We start from the raw sequence: 19,373 nt of genomic DNA, 5'->3' as shown, positions 1-19,373 counted from the left end.
GTTTGCCTGAAAGGACAGAGGGTTTTCAGTTCCAAAATCAATGTCAAGGACACATAACACAATGAATTTTATTTTATTTTGTTGTTAATTTATTAATTTTCTTGATTTTATGTTAATTCATGTTTGTGATTTCATGTCATTTTTTTTCCCTTTGTGACTCTGTTTCAGAACCCAGGCTCACAAGCATTAGCTCAAGCCCAAGTGTAGCCAGGAGTAGGCTGAGGCATTCTTCAGTTTAGCAGGAGAAAAGATCCCTTGCAGGCTGGCAAAGGCAAGTCCCAGAGCTGCAGAGAGCAGCAGCAGGAATAGAGGCCAAGCTGTCCGCGGTTCCTGCAGAGGGAGAACCTTGACAAGGAGTTGTGGGACTGACCATGCACAAAAGAGGAAGAAGAAGAAGAAGAAGAAGAAGAGGAAGAAGAGGAAGAAGAGGAAGAAGAGGTGAGTGGTACCGTGGCATCTCTTCCAAAGCGTGACATGTAGCGATGACGAGCAGACTTTTTGCCTTCCACAACTTGTTTGGCTGCTGTGCTTCTTGGCCAGGGATGCATGAGAAGCGCTCTGGTCCCTGCCAGGCGCTTGTGTTAGCTGCAGGGAGAGCTGAGAAGTGGCAGCTGCGGCTGCCAGCATGGTGGAGCATGAGCAGCCGGCTCCCAGGCCAAATGGCCCAAAGAAATGGTGGCAAGGGGCGGTGCTGAGAACTGCAGAGGAAGGCAAAAAACCGCCGGGGACCAGTGCCAATGTGCCCCGGGGGAAAAAGTTCCTTGCTGAGCCCAGTGCTGGCCATGGGCTGTTCCCTGAGCATGTGAGCCAGACCTGGCTCCTTGTCCCACAGGCTGCTCATGCTTCCCAGGAGCTGCCCAAGCCCTATCCTCCCTTGAGCTGGAGCTATCTGGCGGACTTGCCAGAGTGCCCAAGTGCCTCTGAGCTGATAGACCTTGTGGGCAAGAATCCTTGCTGTCCCTGTGTAGGACACCAGTGGGTGTTCCAGAGCACTGCAAGCCCTTGCAAGCCCTTGCAAGCCCTCGACATCCTATCTCTTACGGCTCCTGAGCGTTGCTCTGTAGGAGATGAGGATGGTGAGCTGTGCAGTGCTCCTCAAGAAGGAATTGCCTTGGTCATGCCACTGCTATCCAGTTGAAAAGGATTTGCATCCACGAGCCGAGCTTGGAAGGTGGCCCTGCCAGCAGATTGTCTTGCAGCGGAGAACCTCCAGCAGCCTCATGCAAGGTTTTCTTCCCTCAGCCCCTGGCCTGGGATTCCAGCAGCTCCTCAAGTGCTTCCTGTCAGATGTGCTGGGGCTGCCCCCGGGCCAGCTCTGGCAGTGGACACGGGAGGCTGCTCCTCTGGATCCTGCGTGGGGCCTGGTGACCACTGCGTTGCCGGGTGCTGGCATTGTGACATGGGGGTGACACAGCCGCATATGTGCAGCCCTTTGGAGGAAGCCTTTGGGGTGCTGGCTCCAAATCAGTCCCTGTACCTACAAAATAGGGGAGTAAGCAACCTAATAGAGTCCCTTCTTTGCAAAAAGACAGTGTGGATTTGTTGCCAGTGCAGCCTTCCTTCCAGTAGCAATACTGCCTGTAGTATCATGTATGGAGGCCTCAGGGCTCGCTCAGGGCTTGTCACGCAGAACTGCAGGCCTGACAGAGCAGAACTGCTCTCCTCTCCTCTCCTCTCCTCTCCTCTCCTCTCCTCTCCTCTCCTGTCCTGTCCGCCAGTCCAATATCTAATAGACTGTTTGCCTGAAAGGACAGAGGGTTTTCAGTTCCAAAATCAATGTCAAGGACACATAACACAATGAATTTTATTTTATTTTGTTGTTAATTTATTAATTTTCTTGATTTTATGTTAATTCATGTTATGTGATTTCATGTCATTTTTTTTCCCTTTGTGACTCTGTTTCAGAACCCAGGCTCACAAGCATTAGCTCAAGCCCAAGTGTAGCCAGGAGTAGGCTGAGGCATTCTTCAGTTTAGCATGAGAAAAGATCCCTTGCAGGCTGGCAAAGGCAAGTCCCAGAGCTGCAGAGAGCAGCAGCAGGAATAGAGGCCAAGCTGTCCGCGGGTCCTGCAGAGGGAGAACCTTGACAAGGAGTTGTGGGACTGACCATGCACAAAAGAGGAAGAAGAAGAAGAAGAAGAAGAAGAGGAAGAAGAGGAAGAAGAGGAAGAAGAGGTGAGTGGTACCGTGGCATCTCTTCCAAAGCGTGACATGTAGCGATGACGAGCAGACTTTTTGCCTTCCACAACTTGTTTGGCTGCTGTGCTTCTTGGCCAGGGATGCATGAGAAGCGCTCTGGTCCCTGCCAGGTGCTTGTGTTAGCTGCAGGGAGAGCTGAGAAGTGGCAGCTGTGGCTGCCAGTATGGTGCAGCATGAGCAGCCGGCTCCCAGGCCAAATGGCCCAAAGAAATGGTGTCAAGGGGCGGTGCTGAGAACTGCAGAGGAAGGAAAAAAAACCGCCGGGGACCAGTGCCAATGTGCCCCAGGGGAAAAAGTTCCTTGCTGAGCCCAGTGCTGGCCATGGGCTGTTCCCTGAGCATGTGAGCCAGACCTGGCTCCTTGTCCCACAGGCTGCTCATGCTTCCCAGGAGCTGCCCAAGCCCTATCCTCCCTTGAGCTGGAGCTATCTGGCGGACTTGCCAGAGTGCCCAAGTGCCTCTGAGCTGATAGACCTTGTGGGCAAGAATCCTTGCTGTCCCTGTGTAGGACACCAGTGGGTGTTCCAAAGCACTGCATGCCCTTGCAAGCCCTTGCAAGCCCTCGACATCCTATCTCTTACGGCTCCTGAGCGTTGCTGTGTAGGAGATGAGGATGGTGAGCTGTGCAGTGCTCCTCAAGAAGGAATTGCCTTGGTCTTGCCACTGCTATCCAGTTGAAAAGGATTTGCATCCATGAGCCGAGCTTGGAAGGTGGCCCTGCCAGCACATTGTCTTGCAGCGGAGAACCTCCAGCAGCCTCATGCAAGGTTTTCTTCCCTCAGCCCCTGGCCTGTGATTCCAGCAGCTCCTCAAGTGCTTCCTGTCAGATGTGCTGGGGCTGCCCCCGGGCCAGCTCTGGCAGTGGACACGGGAGGCTGCTCCTCTGGATCCTGCGTGGGGCCTGGTGACCACTGCGTTGCCGGGTGCTGGCATTGTGACATGGGGGTGACACAGCCGCATATGTGCAGCCCTTTGGAGGAAGCCTTTGGGGTGCTGGCTCCAAATCAGTCCCTGTACCTACAAAATAGGGGAGTAAGCAACCTAATAGAGTCCCTTTTTTGCAAAAAGACAGTGTGGATTTGTTGCCAGTGCAGCCTTCCTTCCAGTAGCAATACTGCCTGTAGTATCATGTATGGAGGCCTCAGGGCTCGCTCAGGGCTTGTCACGCAGAACTGCAGGCCTGACAGAGCAGAACTGCTCTCCTCTCCTCTCCTCTCCTCTCCTGTCCTCTCCTCTTCTCTCCTCTCCTCTCCTTCCTCTCCTCTCCTCTCCTCTCCTCTCCCCTCCTCTCCTCTCCTCTCCTCGTCTCCTGTCCGCCAGTCCAATATCTAAGAGACTGTTTGCCTGAAAGGACAGAGGGTTTTCAGTTCCAAAATCAATGTCAAGGACACATAACACAATGAATTTTATTTTATTTTGTTGTTAATTTATTAATTTTCTTGATTTTATGTTAATTCATGTTTGTGATTTCATGTCATTTTTTTTCCCTTTGTGACTCTGTTTCAGAACCCAGGCTCACAAGCATTAGCTCAAGCCCAAGTGTAGCCAGGAGTAGGCTGAGGCATTCTTCAGTTTAGCAGGAGAAAAGATCCCTTGCAGGCTGGCAAAGGCAAGTCCCAGAGCTGCAGAGAGCAGCAGCAGGAATAGAGGCCAAGCTGTCCGCGGTTCCTGCAGAGGGAGAACCTTGACAAGGAGTTGTGGGACTGACCATGCACAAAAGAGGAAGAAGAAGAAGAAGAAGAAGAAGAGGAAGAAGAGGAAGAAGAGGAAGAAGAGGTGAGTGGTACCGTGGCATCTCTTCCAAAGCGTGACATGTAGCGATGACGAGCAGACTTTTTGCCTTCCACAACTTGTTTGGCTGCTGTGCTTCTTGGCCAGGGATGCATGAGAAGCGCTCTGGTCCCTGCCAGGCGCTTGTGTTAGCTGCAGGGAGAGCTGAGAAGTGGCAGCTGCGGCTGCCAGCATGGTGGAGCATGAGCAGCCGGCTCCCAGGCCAAATGGCCCAAAGAAATGGTGGCAAGGGGCGGTGCTGAGAACTGCAGAGGAAGGCAAAAAACCGCCGGGGACCAGTGCCAATGTGCCCCGGGGGAAAAAGTTCCTTGCTGAGCCCAGTGCTGGCCATGGGCTGTTCCCTGAGCATGTGAGCCAGACCTGGCTCCTTGTCCCACAGGCTGCTCATGCTTCCCAGGAGCTGCCCAAGCCCTATCCTCCCTTGAGCTGGAGCTATCTGGCGGACTTGCCAGAGTGCCCAAGTGCCTCTGAGCTGATAGACCTTGTGGGCAAGAATCCTTGCTGTCCCTGTGTAGGACACCAGTGGGTGTTCCAGAGCACTGCAAGCCCTTGCAAGCCCTTGCAAGCCCTCGACATCCTATCTCTTACGGCTCCTGAGCGTTGCTCTGTAGGAGATGAGGATGGTGAGCTGTGCAGTGCTCCTCAAGAAGGAATTGCCTTGGTCATGCCACTGCTATCCAGTTGAAAAGGATTTGCATCCACGAGCCGAGCTTGGAAGGTGGCCCTGCCAGCAGATTGTCTTGCAGCGGAGAACCTCCAGCAGCCTCATGCAAGGTTTTCTTCCCTCAGCCCCTGGCCTGGGATTCCAGCAGCTCCTCAAGTGCTTCCTGTCAGATGTGCTGGGGCTGCCCCCGGGCCAGCTCTGGCAGTGGACACGGGAGGCTGCTCCTCTGGATCCTGCGTGGGGCCTGGTGACCACTGCGTTGCCGGGTGCTGGCATTGTGACATGGGGGTGACACAGCCGCATATGTGCAGCCCTTTGGAGGAAGCCTTTGGGGTGCTGGCTCCAAATCAGTCCCTGTACCTACAAAATAGGGGAGTAAGCAACCTAATAGAGTCCCTTCTTTGCAAAAAGACAGTGTGGATTTGTTGCCAGTGCAGCCTTCCTTCCAGTAGCAATACTGCCTGTAGTATCATGTATGGAGGCCTCAGGGCTCGCTCAGGGCTTGTCACGCAGAACTGCAGGCCTGACAGAGCAGAACTGCTCTCCTCTCCTCTCCTCTCCTCTCCTCTCCTCTCCTCTCCTCTCCTGTCCTGTCCGCCAGTCCAATATCTAATAGACTGTTTGCCTGAAAGGACAGAGGGTTTTCAGTTCCAAAATCAATGTCAAGGACACATAACACAATGAATTTTATTTTATTTTGTTGTTAATTTATTAATTTTCTTGATTTTATGTTAATTCATGTTATGTGATTTCATGTCATTTTTTTTCCCTTTGTGACTCTGTTTCAGAACCCAGGCTCACAAGCATTAGCTCAAGCCCAAGTGTAGCCAGGAGTAGGCTGAGGCATTCTTCAGTTTAGCATGAGAAAAGATCCCTTGCAGGCTGGCAAAGGCAAGTCCCAGAGCTGCAGAGAGCAGCAGCAGGAATAGAGGCCAAGCTGTCCGCGGGTCCTGCAGAGGGAGAACCTTGACAAGGAGTTGTGGGACTGACCATGCACAAAAGAGGAAGAAGAAGAAGAAGAAGAAGAAGAGGAAGAAGAGGAAGAAGAGGAAGAAGAGGAAGAAGAGGAAGAAGAGGTGAGTGGTACCGTGGCATCTCTTCCAAAGCGTGACATGTAGCGATGACGAGCAGACTTTTTGCCTTCCACAACTTGTTTGGCTGCTGTGCTTCTTGGCCAGGGATGCATGAGAAGCGCTCTGGTCCCTGCCAGGCACTTGTGTTAGCTGCAGGGAGAGCTGAGAAGTGGCAGCTGCGGCTGCCAGCATGGTGGAGCATGAGCAGCCGGCTCCCAGGCCAAATGGCCCAAAGAAATGGTGGCAAGGGGCGGTGCTGAGAACTGCAGAGGAAGGCAAAAAACCGCCGGGGACCAGTGCCAATGTGCCCCAGGGGAAAAAGTTCCTTGCTGAGCCCAGTGCTGGCCATGGGCTGTTCCCTGAGCATGTGAGCCAGACCTGACTCCTTGTCCCACAGGCTGCTCATGCTTCCCAGGAGCTGCCCAAGCCCTATCCTCCCTTGAGCTGGAGCTATCTGGAGGACTTGCCAGAGTGCCCAAGTGCCTCTGAGCTGATAGACCTTGTGGGCAAGAATCCTTGCTGTCCCTGTGAGGGACACCAGTGGGTGTTCCAAAGCACTGCAAGCCCTTGCAAGCCCTTGCAAGCCCTCGACATCCTATCTCTTACGGCTCCTGAGCGTTGCTGTGTAGGAGATGAGGATGGTGAGCTGTGCAGTGCTCCTCAAGAAGGAATTGCCTTGGTCTTGCCACTGCTATCCAGTTGAAAAGGATTTGCATCCATGAGCCGAGCTTGGAAGGTGGCCCTGCCAGCAGGTTGTCTTGCAGCGGAGAACCTCCAGCAGCCTCATGCAAGGTTTTCTTCCCTCAGCCCCTGGCCTGGGATTCCAGCAGCTCCTCAAGTGCTTCCTGTCAGATGTGCTGGGGCTGCCCCCGGGCCAGCTCTGGCAGTGGACACGGGAGGCTGCTCCTCTGGATCCTGCGTGGGGCCTGGTGACCACTGCGTTGCCGGGTGCTGGCATTGTGACATGGGGGTGACACAGCCGCGTATGTGCAGCCCTTTGGAGGAAGCCTTTGGGGTGCTGGCTCCAAATCAGTCCCTGTACCTACAAAATAGGGGAGTAAGCAACCTAATAGAGTCCCTTTTTTGCAAAAAGACAGTGTGGATTTGTTGCCAGTGCAGCCTTCCTTCCAGTAGCAATACTGCCTGTAGTATCATGTATGGAGGCCTCAGGGCTCGCTCAGGGCTTGTCACGCAGAACTGCAGGCCTGACAGAGCAGAACTGCTCTCCTCTCCTCTCCTCTCCTCTCCTCTCCTCTCCTCTCCTCTCCTGTCCGCCAGTCCAATATCTAAGAGACTGTTTGCCTGAAAGGACAGAGGGTTTTCAGTTCCAAAATCAATGTCAAGGACACATAACACAATGAATTTTATTTTATTTTGTTGTTAATTTATTAATTTTCTTGATTTTATGTTAATTCATGTTTGTGATTTCATGTCATTTTTTTTCCCTTTGTGACTCTGTTTCAGAACCCAGGCTCACAAGCATTAGCTCAAGCCCAAGTGTAGCCAGGAGTAGGCTGAGGCATTCTTCAGTTTAGTATGAGAAAAGATCCCTTGCAGGCTGGCAAAGGCAAGTCCCAGAGCTGCAGAGAGCAGCAGCAGGAATAGAGGCCAAGCTGTGCGCGGTTCCTGCAGAGGGAGAACCTTGACAAGGAGTTGTGGGACTGACCATGCACAAAAGAGGAAGAAGAAGAAGAAGAAGAAGAAGAAGAAGAAGAAGAAGAAGAAGAAGAGGAAGAAGAGGAAGAAGAGGTGAGTGGTACCGTGGCATCTCTTCCAAAGCGTGACATGTAGCGATGACGAGCAGACTTTTTGCCTTCCACAACTTGTTTGGCTGCTGTGCTTCTTGGCCAGGGATGCATGAGAAGCGCTCTGGTCCCTGCCAGGCGCTTGTGTTAGCTGCAGGGAGAGCTGAGAAGTGGCAGCTGCGGCTGCCAGCATGGTGGAGCATGAGCAGCCGGCTCCCAGGCCAAATGGCCCAAAGAAATGGTGTCAAGGGGCGGTGCTGAGAACTGCAGAGGAAGGCAAAAAACCGCCGGGGACCAGTGCCAATGTGCCCCGCGGGAAAAAGTTCCTTGCTGAGCCCAGTGCTGGCCATGGGCTGTTCCCTGAGCATGTGAGCCAGACCTCTGCTCCTTGTCCCACAGGCTGCTCATGCTTCCCAGGAGCTGCCCAAGCCCTATCCTCCCTTGAGCTGGAGCTATCTGGCGGACTTGCCAGAGTGCCCAAGTGCCTCGGAGCTGATAGACCTTGTGGGCAAGAATCCTTGCTGTCCCTGTGTAGGACACCAGTGGGTGTTCCAAAGCACTGCAAGCCCTTGCAAGCCCTTGCAAGCCCTCGACATCCTATCTCTTACGGCTCCTGAGCGTTGCTGTGTAGGAGATGAGGATGTTGAGCTCTGCAGTGCTCCTCAAGAAGGAATTGCCTTGGTCTTGCCACTGCTATCCAGTTGAAAAGGATTTGCATCCATGAGCCGAGCTTGGAAGGTGGCCCTGCCAGCAGATTGTCTTGCAGCGGAGAACCTCCAGCAGCCTCATGCAAGGTTTTCTTCCCTCAGCCCCTGGCCTGTGATTCCAGCAGCTCCTCAAGTGCTTCCTGTCAGATGTGCTGGGGCTGCCCCCGGGCCAGCTCTGGCAGTGGACACGGGAGGCTGCTCCTCTGGATCCTGCGTGGGGCCTGGTGACCACTGCGTTGCCGGGTGCTGGCATTGTGACATGGGGGTGACACAGCCGCATATGTGCAGCCCTTTGGAGGAAGCCTTTGGGGTGCTGGCTCCAAATCAGTCCCTGTACCTACAAAATAGGGGAGTAAGCAACCTAATAGAGTCCCTTTTTTGCAAAAAGACAGTGTGGATTTGTTGCCAGTGCAGCCTTCCTTCCAGTAGCAATACTGCCTGTAGTATCATGTATGGAGGCCTCAGGGCTCGCTCAGGGCTTGTCACGCAGAACTGCAGGCCTGACAGAGCAGAACTGCTCTCCTCTCCTCTCCTCTCCTCTCCTCTCCTCTCCTCTCCTCTCCTGTCCGCCAGTCCAATATCTAAGAGACTGTTTGCCTGAAAGGACAGAGGGTTTTCAGTTCCAAAATCAATGTCAAGGACACATAACACAATGAATTTTATTTTATTTTGTTGTTAATTTATTAATTTTCTTGATTTTATGTTAATTCATGTTTGTGATTTCATGTCATTTTTTTTCCCTTTGTGACTCTGTTTCAGAACCCAGGCTCACAAGCATTAGCTCAAGCCCAAGTGTAGCCAGGAGTAGGCTGAGGCATTCTTCAGTTTAGTATGAGAAAAGATCCCTTGCAGGCTGGCAAAGGCAAGTCCCAGAGCTGCAGAGAGCAGCAGCAGGAATAGAGGCCAAGCTGTGCGCGGTTCCTGCAGAGGGAGAACCTTGACAAGGAGTTGTGGGACTGACCATGCACAAAAGAGGAAGAAGAAGAAGAAGAAGAAGAAGAAGAAGAAGAAGAAGAAGAAGAAGAAGAAGAAGAGGAAGAAGAGGAAGAAGAGGTGAGTGGTACCGTGGCATCTCTTCCAAAGCGTGACATGTAGCGATGACGAGCAGACTTTTTGCCTTCCACAACTTGTTTGGCTGCTGTGCTTCTTGGCCAGGGATGCATGAGAAGCGCTCTGGTCCCTGCCAGGCGCTTGTGTTAGCTGCAGGGAGAGCTGAGAAGTGGCAGCTGCGGCTGCCAGCATGGTGGAGCATGAGCAGCCGGCTCCCAGGCCAAATGGCCCAAAGAAATGGTGTCAAGGGGCGGTGCTGAGAACTGCAGAGGAAGGCAAAAAACCGCCGGGGACCAGTGCCAATGTGCCCCGCGGGAAAAAGTTCCTTGCTGAGCCCAGTGCTGGCCATGGGCTGTTCCCTGAGCATGTGAGCCAGACCTCTGCTCCTTGTCCCACAGGCTGCTCATGCTTCCCAGGAGCTGCCCAAGCCCTATCCTCCCTTGAGCTGGAGCTATCTGGCGGACTTGCCAGAGTGCCCAAGTGCCTCGGAGCTGATAGACCTTGTGGGCAAGAATCCTTGCTGTCCCTGTGTAGGACACCAGTGGGTGTTCCAAAGCACTGCAAGCCCTTGCAAGCCCTTGCAAGCCCTCGACATCCTATCTCTTACGGCTCCTGAGCGTTGCTGTGTAGGAGATGAGGATGTTGAGCTCTGCAGTGCTCCTCAAGAAGGAATTGCCTTGGTCTTGCCACTGCTATCCAGTTGAAAAGGATTTGCATCCATGAGCCGAGCTTGGAAGGTGGCCCTGCCAGCAGATTGTCTTGCAGCGGAGAACCTCCAGCAGCCTCATGCAAGGTTTTCTTCCCTCAGCCCCTGGCCTGTGATTCCAGCAGCTCCTCAAGTGCTTCCTGTCAGATGTGCTGGGGCTGCCCCCGGGCCAGCTCTGGCAGTGGACACGGGAGGCTGCTCCTCTGGATCCTGCGTGGGGCCTGGTGACCACTGCGTTGCCGGGTGCTGGCATTGTGACATGGGGGTGACACAGCCGCATATGTGCAGCCCTTTGGAGGAAGCCTTTGGGGTGCTGGCTCCAAATCAGTCCCTGTACCTACAAAATAGGGGAGTAAGCAACCTAATAGAGTCCCTTTTTTGCAAAAAGACAGTGTGGATTTGTTGCCAGTGCAGCCTTCCTTCCAGTAGCAATACTGCCTGTAGTATCATGTATGGAGGCCTCAGGGCTCGCTCAGGGCTTGTCACGCAGAACTGCAGGCCTGACAGAGCAGAACTGCTCTCCTCTCCTCTCCTCTCCTCTCCTCTCCTCTCCTCTCCTCTCCTCTCCTCTCCTGTCCGCCAGTCCAATATCTAAGAGACTGTTTGCCTGAAAGGACAGAGGGTTTTCAGTTCCAAAATCAATGTCAAGGACACATAACACAATGAATTTTATTTTATTTTGTTGTTAATTTATTAATTTTCTTGATTTTATGTTAATTCATGTTTGTGATTTCATGTCATTTTTTTTCCCTTTGTGACTCTGTTTCAGAACCCAGGCTCACAAGCATTAGCTCAAGCCCAAGTGTAGCCAGGAGTAGGCTGAGGCATTCTTCAGTTTAGTATGAGAAAAGATCCCTTGCAGGCTGGCAAAGGCAAGTCCCAGAGCTGCAGAGAGCAGCAGCAGGAATAGAGGCCAAGCTGTGCGCGGTTCCTGCAGAGGGAGAACCTTGACAAGGAGTTGTGGGACTGACCATGCACAAAAGAGGAAGAAGAAGAAGAAGAAGAAGAAGAAGAAGAAGAAGAAGAAGAAGAAGAAGAAGAAGAAGAGGAAGAAGAGGAAGAAGAGGTGAGTGGTACCGTGGCATCTCTTCCAAAGCGTGACATGTAGCGATGACGAGCAGACTTTTTGCCTTCCACAACTTGTTTGGCTGCTGTGCTTCTTGGCCAGGGATGCATGAGAAGCGCTCTGGTCCCCGCCAGGCGCTTGTGTTAGCTGCAGGGAGAGCTGAGAAGTGGCAGCTGTGGCTGCCAGCATGGTGGAGCATGAGCAGCCGGCTCCCAGGCCAAATGGCCCAAAGAAATGGTGGCAAGGGACGGTGCTGAGAACTGCAGAGGAAGGCAAAAAACCGCCGGGGACCAGTGCCAATGTGCCCCAGGGGAAAAAGTTCCTTGCTGAGCCCAGTGCTGGCCATGGGCTGTTCCCTGAGCATGTGAGCCAGACCTGGCTCCTTGTCCCACAGGCTGCTCATGCTTCCCAGGAGCTGCCCAAGCCCTATCCTCCCTTGAGCTGGAGCTATCTGGCGGACTTGCCAGAGTGCCCAAGTGCCTCTGAGCTGATAGACCTTGTGGGCAAGAATCCTTGCTGTCCCTGTGCGGGACACCAGTGGGTGTTCCAAAGCACTGCAAGCCCTTGCAAGCCCTTGCAAGCCCTCGACATCCTATCTCTTACGGCTCCTGAGCGTTGCTGTGTAGGAGATGAGGATGGTGAGCTGTGCAGTGCTCCTCAAGAAGGAATTGCCTTGGTCTTGCCACTGCTATCCAGTTGAAAAGGATTTGCATCCATGAGCCGAGCTTGGAAGGTGGCCCTGCCAGCAGATTGTCTTGCAGCGGAGAACCTCCAGCAGCCTCATGCAAGGTTTTCTTCCCTCAGCCCCTGGCCTGGGATTCCAGCAGCTCCTCAAGTGCTTCCTGTCAGATGTGCTGGGGCTGCCCCCGGGCCAGCTCTGGCAGTGGACACGGGAGGCTGCTCCTCTGGATCCTGCGTGGGGCCTGGTGACCACTGCGTTGCCGGGTGCTGGCATTGTGACATGGGGGTGACACAGCCGCATATGTGCAGCCCTTTAGAGGAAGCCTTTGGGGTGCTGGCTCCAAATCAGTCCCTGTACCTACAAAATAGGGGAGTAAGCAACCTAATAGAGTCCCTTCTTTGCAAAAAGACAGTGTGGATTTGTTGCCAGTGCAGCCTTCCTTCCAGTAGCAATACTGCCTGTAGTATCATGTATGGAGGCCTCAGGGCTCGCTCAGGGCTTGTCACGCAGAACTGCAGGCCTGACAGAGCACAACTGCTCTCCTCTCCTCTCCTCTCCTCTCCTCTCCTCTCCTCTCCTCTCCTCTCCTCTCCTCTCCTCTCCTGTCCTCTCCTCTCCTCTCCCCTCCTCTCCTCTCCTCTCCTCTCCTCTCCTCTCCTCTTCTCTCCTGTCCGCCAGTCCAATATCTAAGAGACTGTTTGCCTGAAAGGACAGAGGGTTTTCAGTTCCAAAATCAATGTCAAGGACACATAACACAATGAATTTTATTTTATTTTGTTGTTAATTTATTAATTTTCTTGATTTTATGTTAATTCATGTTCTGTGATTTCATGTCTTTTTTTTTCCCTTTGTGACTCTGTTTCAGAACCCAGGCTCACAAGCATTAGCTCAAGCCCAAGTGTAGCCAGGAGTAGGCTGAGGCATTCTTCAGTTTAGCATGAGAAAAGATCCCTTGCAGGCTGGCAAAGGCAAGTCCCAGAGCTGCAGAGAGCAGCAGCAGGAATAGAGGCCAAGCTGTCCGCGGGTCCTGCAGAGGGAGAACCTTGACAAGGAGTTGTGGGTCTGACCATGCACAAAAGAGGAAGAAGAAGAAGAAGAAGAAGAAGAGGAAAAAGAGGAAGAAGAGGAAGAAGAGGTGAGTGGTACCGTGGCATCTCTTCCAAAGCGTGACATGTAGCGATGACGAGCAGACTTTTTGCCTTCCACAACTTGTTTGGCTGCTGTGCTTCTTGGCCAGGGATGCATGAGAAGCGCTCTGGTCCCTGCCAGGTGCTTGTGTTAGCTGCAGGGAGAGCTGAGAAGTGGCAGCTGCGGCTGCCAGCATGGTGGAGCATGAGCAGTCGGCTCCCAGGCCAAATGGCCCAAAGAAATGGTGGCAAGGGGCCGTGCTGAGAACTGCAGAGGAAGGCAAAAAACCGCCGGGGACCAGTGCCAATGTGCCCCAGGGGAAAAAGTTCCTTGCTGAGCCCAGTGCTGGCCATGGGCTGTTCCCTGAGCATGTGAGCCAGACCTGACTCCTTGTCCCACAGGCTGCTCATGCTTCCCAGGAGCTGCCCAAGCCCTATCCTCCCTTGAGCTGGAGCTATCTGGCGGACTTGCCAGAGTGCCCAAGTGCCTCGGAGCTGCTAGACCTTGTGGGCAAGAATCCTTGCTGTCCCTGTGTAGGACACCAGTGGGTGTTCCAAAGCACTGCAAGCCCTCGCAAGCCCTTGCAAGCCCTCGACATCCTATCTCTTACGGCTCCTGAGCGTTGCTGTGTAGGAGATGAGGATGGTGAGCTGTGCAGTGCTCCTCAAGAAGGAATTGCCTTGGTCTTGCCACTGCTATCCAGTTGAAAAGGATTTGCATCCATGAGCCGAGCTTGGAAGGTGGCCCTGCCAGCAGATTGTCTTGCAGCGGAGAACCTCCAGCAGCCTCATGCAAGGTTTTCTTCCCTCAGCCCCTGGCCTGGGATTCCAGCAGCTCCTCAAGTGCTTCCTGTCAGATGTGCTGGGGCTGCCCCCGGGCCAGCTCTGGCAGTGGACATGGGAGGCTGCTCCTCTGGATCCTGCGTGGGGCCTGGTGACCACTGCGTTGCCGGGTGCTGGCATTGTGACATGGGGGTGACACAGCCGCATATGTGCAGCCCTTTGGAGGAAGCCTTTGGGGTGCTGGCACCAAATCAGTCCCTGTACCTACAAAACAGGGGAGTAAGCAACCTACTAGAGTCCCTTTTTTGCAAAAAGACAGTGTGGATTTGTTGCCAGTGCAGCCTTCCTTCCAGTAGCAATACTACCTGTAGTATCATGTATGGAGGCCTCAGGGCTCGCTCAGGGCTTGTCACGCATAACTGCAGGCCTGACAGAGCAGAACTGCTCTCCTCTCATCTCCTCTCCTGTCCTCTCCTCTCCTCTCCTCTCCTCTCCTCTCCTGTCCTCTCCTGTCCGCCAGTCCAATATCTAAGAGACTGTTTGCCTGAAAGGACAGAGGGTTTTCAGTTCCAAAATCAATGTCAAGGACACATAACACAATGAATTTTATTTTATTTTGTTGTTAATTTATTAATTTTCTTGATTTTATGTTAATTCATGTTATGTTATTTCATGTCATTTTTTTTCCCTTTGTGACTCTGTTTCAGAACCCAGGCTCACAAGCATTAGCTCAAGCCCAAGTGTAGCCAGGAGTAGGCTGAGGCATTCTTCAGTTTAGCATGAGAAAAGATCCCTTGCAGGCTGGCAAAGGCAAGTCCCAGAGCTGCAGAGAGCAGCAGCAGGAATAGAGGCCAAGCTGTCCGCGGGTCCTGCAGAGGGAGAACCTTGACAAGGAGTTGTGGGACTGACCATGCACAAAAGAGGAAGAAAAAGAAGAAGAAGAAGAGGAAGAGGAAGAAGAGGAAGAAGAGGTGAGTGGTACCGTGGCATCTCTTCCAAAGCGTGACATGTAGCGATGACGAGCAGACTTTTTGCCTTGCACAACTTGTTTGGCTGCTGTGCTTCTTGGCCAGGGATGCATGAGAAGCGCTCTGGTCCCTGCCAGGCGCTTGTGTTACCTGCAGGGAGAGCTGAGAAGTGGCAGCTGCGGCTGCCAGCATGGTGGAGCATGAGCAGCCGGCTCCCAGGCCAAATGGCCCAAAGAAATGGTGTCAAGGGGCGGTGCTGAGAACTGCAGAGGAAGGCAAAAAACCGCCGGGGACCAGTGCCAATGTGCCGCGGGGGAAAAAGTTCCTTGCTGAGCCCAGTGCTGGCCATGGGCTGTTCCCTGAGCATGTGAGCCAGACCTGGCTCCTTGTCCCACAGGCTGCTCATGCTTCCGAGGAGCTGCCCAAGCCCTATCCTCCCTTGAGCTGGAGCTATCTGGCGGACTTGCCAGAGTGCCCAAGTGCCTCTGAGCTGATAGACCTTGTGGGCAAGAATCCTTGCTGTCCCTGTGCGGGACACCAGTGGGTGTTCCAAAGCACTGCAAGCCCTTGCAAGCCCTTGCAAGCCCTCGACATCCTATCTCTTACGGCTCCTGAGCGTTGCTGTGTAGGAGATGAGGATGGTGAGCTGTGCAGTGCTCCTCAAGAAGGAATTGCCTTGGTCTTGCCACTGCTATCCAGTTGAAAAGGATTTGCATCCATGAGCCGAGCTTGGAAGGTGGCCCTGCCAGCAGATTGTCTTGCAGCGGAGAACCTCCAGCAGCCTCATGCAAGGTTTTCTTCCCTCAGCCCCTGGCCTGTGATTCCAGCAGCTCCTCAAGTGCTTCCTGTCAGATGTGCTGGGGCTGCCCCCGGGCCAGCTCTGGCAGTGGACACGGGAGGCTGCTCCTCTGGATCCTGCGTGGGGCCTGGTGACCACTGCGTTGCCGGGTGCTGGCATTGTGACATGGGGGTGACACAGCCGCATATGTGCAGCCCTTTGGAGGAAGCCTTTGGGGTGCTGGCTCCAAATCAGTCCCTGTACCTACAAAATAGGGGAGTAAGCAACCTAATAGAGTCCCTTTTTTGCAAAAAGACAGTGTGGATTTGTTGCCAGTGCAGCCTTCCTTCCAGTAGCAATACTGCCTGTAGTATCATGTATGGAGGCCTCAGGGCTCGCTCAGGGCTTGTCACGCAGAACTGCAGGCCTGACAGAGCACAACTGCTCTCCTGTCCTCTCCTCTCCTCTCCTCTCCTCTCCTCTCCTCTCCTCTCCTCTCCTCTCCTCTCCTCTCCTGTCCTCTCCTCTCCTCTCCTCTCCCCTCCTCTCCTCTCCTCTCCTCTCCTCTCCTCTCCTCTTCTCTCCTGTCCGCCAGTCCAATATCTAAGAGACTGTTTGCCTGAAAGGACAGAGGGTTTTCAGTTCCAAAATCAATGTCAAGGACACATAACACAATGAATTTTATTTTATTTTGTTGTTAATTTATTAATTTTCTTGATTTTATGTTAATTCATGTTCTGTGATTTCATGTCATTTTTTTTCCCTTTGTGACTCTGTTTCAGAACCCAGGCTCACAAGCATTAGCTCAAGCCCAAGTGTAGCCAGGAGTATGCTGAGGCATTCTTCAGTTTAGCATGAGAAAAGATCCCTTGCAGGCTGGCAAAGGCAAGTCCCAGAGCTGCAGAGAGCAGCAGCAGGAATAGAGACCAAGCTGTCCGCGGGTCCTGCAGAGGGAGAACCTTGACAAGGAGTTGTGGGTCTGACCATGCACAAAAGAGGAAGAAGAAGAAGAAGAAGAAGAAGAGGAAAAAGAGGAAGAAGAGGAAGAAGAGGTGAGTGGTACCGTGGCATCTCTTCCAAAGCGTGACATGTAGCGATGACGAGCAGACTTTTTGCCTTCCACAACTTGTTTGGCTGCTGTGCTTCTTGGCCAGGGATGCATGAGAAGCGCTCTGGTCCCTGCCAGGTGCTTGTGTTAGCTGCAGGGAGAGCTGAGAAGTGGCAGCTGCGGCTGCCAGCATGGTGGAGCATGAGCAGTCGGCTCCCAGGCCAAATGGCCCAAAGAAATGGTGGCAAGGGGCCGTGCTGAGAACTGCAGAGGAAGGCAAAAAACCGCCGGGGACCAGTGCCAATGTGCCCCAGGGGAAAAAGTTCCTTGCTGAGCCCAGTGCTGGCCATGGGCTGTTCCCTGAGCATGTGAGCCAGACCTGACTCCTTGTCCCACAGGCTGCTCATGCTTCCCAGGAGCTGCCCAAGCCCTATCCTCCCTTGAGCTGGAGCTATCTGGCGGACTTGCCAGAGTGCCCAAGTGCCTCGGAGCTGCTAGACCTTGTGGGCAAGAATCCTTGCTGTCCCTGTGTAGGACACCAGTGGGTGTTCCAAAGCACTGCAAGCCCTCGCAAGCCCTTGCAAGCCCTCGACATCCTATCTCTTACGGCTCCTGAGCGTTGCTGTGTAGGAGATGAGGATGGTGAGCTGTGCAGTGCTCCTCAAGAAGGAATTGCCTTGGTCTTGCCACTGCTATCCAGTTGAAAAGGATTTGCATCCATGAGCCGAGCTTGGAAGGTGGCCCTGCCAGCACATTGTCTTGCAGCGGAGAACCTCCAGCAGCCTCATGCAAGGTTTTCTTCCCTCAGCCCCTGGCCTGGGATTCCAGCAGCTCCTCAAGTGCTTCCTGTCAGATGTGCTGGGGCTGCCCCCGGGCCAGCTCTGGCAGTGGACACGGGAGGCTGCTCCTCTGGATCCTGCGTGGGGCCTGGTGACCACTGCGTTGCCGGGTGCTGGCATTGTGACATGGGGGTGACACAGCCGCATATGTGCAGCCCTTTGGAGGAAGCCTTTGGGGTGCTGGCTCCAAATCAGTCCCTGTACCTACAAAATAGGGGAGTAAGCAACCTAATAGAGTCCCTGTTTTGCAAAAAGACAGTGTGGATTTGTTGCCAGTGCAGCCTTCCTTCCAGTAGCAATACTGCCTGTAGTATCATGTATGGAGGCCTCAGGGCTCGCTCAGGGCTTGTCACGCAGAACTGCAGGCCTGACAGAGCACAACTGCTCTCCTGTCCTCTCCTCTCCTCTCCTCTCCTCTCCTCTCCTCTCCTCTCCTCTCCTCTCCTGTCCTCTCCTCTCCTCTCCCCTCCTCTCCTCTCCTCTCCTCTCCTCTCCTCTCCTCTCCTCTTCTCTCCTGTCCGCCAGTCCAATATCTAAGAGACTGTTTGCCTGAAAGGACAGAGGGTTTTCAGTTCCAAAATCAATGTCAAGGACACATAACACAATGAATTTTATTTTATTTTGTTGTTAATTTATTAATTTTCTTGATTTTATGTTAATTCATGTTCTGTGATTTCATGTCATTTTTTTTCCCTTTGTGACTCTGTTTCAGAACCCAGGCTCACAAGCATTAGCTCAAGCCCAAGTGTAGCCAGGAGTATGCTGAGGCATTCTTCAGTTTAGCATGAGAAAAGATCCCTTGCAGGCTGGCAAAGGCAAGTCCCAGAGCTGCAGAGAGCAGCAGCAGGAATAGAGACCAAGCTGTCCGCGGGTCCTGCAGAGGGAGAACCTTGACAAGGAGTTGTGGGTCTGACCATGCACAAAAGAGGAAGAAGAAGAAGAAGAAGAAGAAGAGGAAAAAGAGGAAGAAGAGGAAGAAGAGGTGAGTGGTACCGTGGCATCTCTTCCAAAGCGTGACATGTAGCGATGACGAGCAGACTTTTTGCCTTCCACAACTTGTTTGGCTGCTGTGCTTCTTGGCCAGGGATGCATGAGAAGCGCTCTGGTCCCTGCCAGGTGCTTGTGTTAGCTGCAGGGAGAGCTGAGAAGTGGCAGCTGCGGCTGCCAGCATGGTGGAGCATGAGCAGTCGGCTCCCAGGCCAAATGGCCCAAAGAAATGGTGGCAAGGGGCCGTGCTGAGAACTGCAGAGGAAGGCAAAAAACCGCCGGGGACCAGTGCCAATGTGCCCCAGGGGAAAAAGTTCCTTGCTGAGCCCAGTGCTGGCCATGGGCTGTTCCCTGAGCATGTGAGCCAGACCTGACTCCTTGTCCCACAGGCTGCTCATGCTTCCCAGGAGCTGCCCAAGCCCTATCCTCCCTTGAGCTGGAGCTATCTGGCGGACTTGCCAGAGTGCCCAAGTGCCTCGGAGCTGCTAGACCTTGTGGGCAAGAATCCTTGCTGTCCCTGTGTAGGACACCAGTGGGTGTTCCAAAGCACTGCAAGCCCTCGCAAGCCCTTGCAAGCCCTCGACATCCTATCTCTTACGGCTCCTGAGCGTTGCTGTGTAGGAGATGAGGATGGTGAGCTGTGCAGTGCTCCTCAAGAAGGAATTGCCTTGGTCTTGCCACTGCTATCCAGTTGAAAAGGATTTGCATCCATGAGCCGAGCTTGGAAGGTGGCCCTGCCAGCAGATTGTCTTGCAGCGGAGAACCTCCAGCAGCCTCATGCAAGGTTTTCTTCCCTCAGCCCCTGGCCTGGGATTCCAGCAGCTCCTCAAGTGCTTCCTGTCAGATGTGCTGGGGCTGCCCCCGGGCCAGCTCTGGCAGTGGACATGGGAGGCTGCTCCTCTGGATCCTGCGTGGGGCCTGGTGACCACTGCGTTGCCGGGTGCTGGCATTGTGACATGGGGGTGACACAGCCGCATATGTGCAGCCCTTTGGAGGAAGCCTTTGGGGTGCTGGCACCAAATCAGTCCCTGTACCTACAAAACAGGGGAGTAAGCAACCTACTAGAGTCCCTTTTTTGCAAAAAGACAGTGTGGATTTGTTGCCAGTGCAGCCTTCCTTCCAGTAGCAATACTACCTGTAGTATCATGTATGGAGGCCTCA

The sequence above is a fragment of the Caloenas nicobarica genome, chromosome 9 (genome assembly GCF_036013445.1).
Source record: "Caloenas nicobarica isolate bCalNic1 chromosome 9, bCalNic1.hap1, whole genome shotgun sequence".
Lineage (NCBI taxonomy): Eukaryota > Metazoa > Chordata > Aves > Columbiformes > Columbidae > Caloenas > Caloenas nicobarica.
Note: the sequence above shows the minus strand (reverse complement) of the source record.